Source organism: Mercenaria mercenaria, chromosome 14, assembly GCF_021730395.1.
Source record: "Mercenaria mercenaria strain notata chromosome 14, MADL_Memer_1, whole genome shotgun sequence".
Classification (NCBI taxonomy): domain Eukaryota; kingdom Metazoa; phylum Mollusca; class Bivalvia; order Venerida; family Veneridae; genus Mercenaria; species Mercenaria mercenaria.
In genome coordinates this window covers 44,649,850-44,653,434 of record NC_069374.1, presented here as the reverse complement: position 1 = coordinate 44,653,434, position 3,585 = coordinate 44,649,850, and positions in this window count along the sequence as shown.

The window sequence follows — 3,585 nt, the reverse complement described above, 5'->3', positions numbered from 1 at the left end:
GTGCGAAATGAACGACAGAATAGGATCTGCAAATCCATGAATCGCACTCGCGATTCATGGATTTGCCGTTCTTATTCTGTCGTTCATTTCGCATGCAAATCCATGAATCGCGCTCGCGATTCATGGATTTGCCGTTCCTATTCTGTCGTTCATTTCGCATGAACACCGGAAAAAATAGTTTCATTTCTTATATTTACATTATATTTCCTTTCCATTTGTCAACTATGTAATATTATGAATTGCGTATAATTTGTAGAACTTAAAATTAAAATCAGCTTCCCGGCCATTCTGTTCACTAGACGGAACAACTGCGACGTCATGGAACGTTCTCCTTGACTATACGCGGACGTCGTCAAAACAGCGGCCCGTTATCACTAAGCTGCGATGATGTAACTTTCGCGCCTTTCCTTTTACTGTTCATACGAAATGAACGTCAAAAGTTTCAATGGAAAAGAATAGGGCGAATGTTAATATTCAATAGTTTTTATCATAATTATCCAAAATTACCGTTTTTATTACAAAAAGAAAAGAAGAGAAAACAAAACAAAACAATTGACGGCCGTTACACTCTATGTGTATAATTCACATGGTCTTATCTTTTCTTATTCGAAGTTCTCTTCTATAGTTTTGAGGCCTCTTCAAGTACTATCAAAATATAAATGTTTGAAGGTGAAAAAAAGATTTTGTCGTTGAATAAAATCATTGTTTGGTGAATTATATCACAAGGGCACAGAATAAAATCGGTGTTTGTCGTTCAGATGCGAATAAATGATATCATTATAATAATACGCATCTGACGGACAACACAATGGCTTAACCCAAAAGAATACCGTGTTATAATATCCAGTATAATATTTGTCTTCAACGTAAACTTAAACATTTCTCTATTTTCATGCGCGTGTCATTGTAATACATTTTCAAATGCTTAATTAAGACAAAATGAATACTCTGTTCTGTTCTATTCCTATCAACATTCACAGTGTTTGCCTGTTTCTGACGTTTCCTTTCTCATAGCTTGACACTATGACGTAACAATTGTGACGTACAAACAGTGACTTTATTGCTCACTAATGTCACAGTTTCTGTTTACATATAGAAAGATGATCCAACCAGTCAATTTGAATTTGAAGCGGGGATTTTTTTGAAAATAATATTTCTGTACCAACTAGCCTGCGACTGGTACGGAATAACCACAGTACTTAAGTAATGCTCAAGTGTTTGCTTACATAAATGATAGCAAGATATAAAAAAAGAGGCTTGTCCCTGGCCTAGGGGTTAAGTCTTTTATAATCTCTAGATAATCTGTCGTTCAAGTATACTTCAAGATTATACACAAACTATTTCACCTCACGACTCAGTCAGGAGTCAAAATCCAAATTTAGCGTGACAGATGCTCCATTCACAGATCGTTTGATAATCTTACTATAGTCGTGTAGCTTTAAACGTTGAGTCTTGTATAAAAATGTATTGTACATTTCGCACCTTAAGTTAATAAGCGTCCTGGTACACACACACGCACGCACGTACGCACGCACGCTTTTACAATCCTGGGTGCCTTTCAGCTGTCAAACTACATGCACATGTGCAAAACCGCGAAATATTTTTACAGACCCATTCATTCAAGTCGTCCTGCTTGCTAATTCATTTAAGGTCGGCGGGTGTCTGTCTTTCTGTTCAGAAATGTCTGTAAAAATCCTGATATAATGCACTATTAAAAGTTCTACGTACTATTTTTTGACCGCGTTTAGTAACGTGTGAAGGATTCAGACGAATATCAAAGTACTAGAATACTGGAAGGGCAGCGAACTTTGAATACTGAAGAAATAACTTAAACAAAAGAAATCCAAATGAAATGATAACTACAAGATAAAGACAAAGCTGCAACATTTGAAAAATAAAGGTTTTCATATATCAAACTGAGGCAAAATATAAGGTTTTGAGGAGTAGAGTGAAACGCATAGATTTTGTGTTGGTCGCCATAGACCGGTCAATATAATATACACTATTGACCGGAGGTCTATAATAATGTAATATTACTTATTTCTGTTTCGAAATGCTGCATTATTTACACTTGTTCTTCACGTTCCTAGCATAAGATTTCAAGATCTGATGGCGACCCATTCAAATTCATCTTTTTGTATAGTCGGATTAACAATATTGCAATTTCTATTTCAACCAATCTATTTTAATTTGAACCAGTCAGATGATTTGTTTCAACAAGGGTTTGGCTTGAAGATTTTGGCTAAAATGATCTTTTTTCGGGGTCGGGTGGGGGGAGGGGGTTGAAGTTTCGTCATACCGTGAACATAAGAACATGAACTTTTGTTTCTAAACTATCTTAAAAATGCGACATCAAGAAAAACTCATGCCCTAGTTTGGAATCGAAACCGGGCCGCCGCGGCAATAAAAACTTTCTCGCGTTCTTGACCAAAACACAACTGAGGAATACGTACTTCACAATGGTGAAAAATGAAACTTTATAATTAAGGCAGTTTACCACTACATCGTTACGAGCGCTTTTCTTTCAATTTTGAATGGAAAAAAATAACAACCGATTCTCATGTGTTCCCTTAACATGTAATAATTTTACACTATTAACTCATGATAATCACATACTGAATACTGGAGTCGGAGGTTAAATATAGATTTTTCTCAACTTCTACTTTCACTTTCAAAATGCTGAAGTCGTCTGAACGTGACCCTCTTTCAGATCAAGAGCGTATAGCATGAATAGGAGATGACTTTAATAGAAAAAATGCCACAATGGTGTAGAGATTCTCCGAGGAAAGAACAGAGACTATCATCGGAAATATAATCATACAAATTTCTAGAAAGTTAGCACTAGTAATGGCAATGTCTGTAAAGTATATCATATTTCTCCCGAACAAGAAAATACAGTTACTTTAGAAAAGCAAGCTCGACAGCCCGTCGGAAAATTTAAAGAATTAAAATTTTACAGTGTTGTCACGTTTACGTGGTGCGTTTTGAAAGTAGTGCACATGAAGTTCCGACAGCATAATCGATGGATGCTATGTTAGAATTAAGCTTTCTATAAAGTTCTTCTAGTTTTTTCATGAACTGTGACTGTATCTGTAAACTGTACATCATTCTAAAGGTCTCTGAAAATGGTAGCAAGATATTTTGCGGTGGGGTCATATACATTTGGTCTTGTCCGTGCGTCCGTCCGTCCGTTCTGAAAAAATGGTACGCACCTAGCCCAAAAAGTATTTGATGTAAATTGATGAAACCTTGCATGAGTCTTTATCATGATATGAACTTGCGCATCACCTGTATTACGAACGGAACTTGTTATAAATAATGTGTAAAGATAAATTTTAATATCGTTGACAAGGTAATTTTATATTGTCAGTAGCTTCATTTATGAAACATATATCAGCGGATGAAAATCTTAATAGTTCAAAAAAGATAAATAAAAAAAAGTCTTTCCGGTTTAAATTTGGAGTATAAGTTTGGAAATTTACGCCCTATCTTGAGAGTACGCGATAAACGAATTAAATTTTTGTTTAATTTTGCTGATATGGATATGATAAAATCTCTTTCATTCAAAACTTTGGTCAAAGCAGT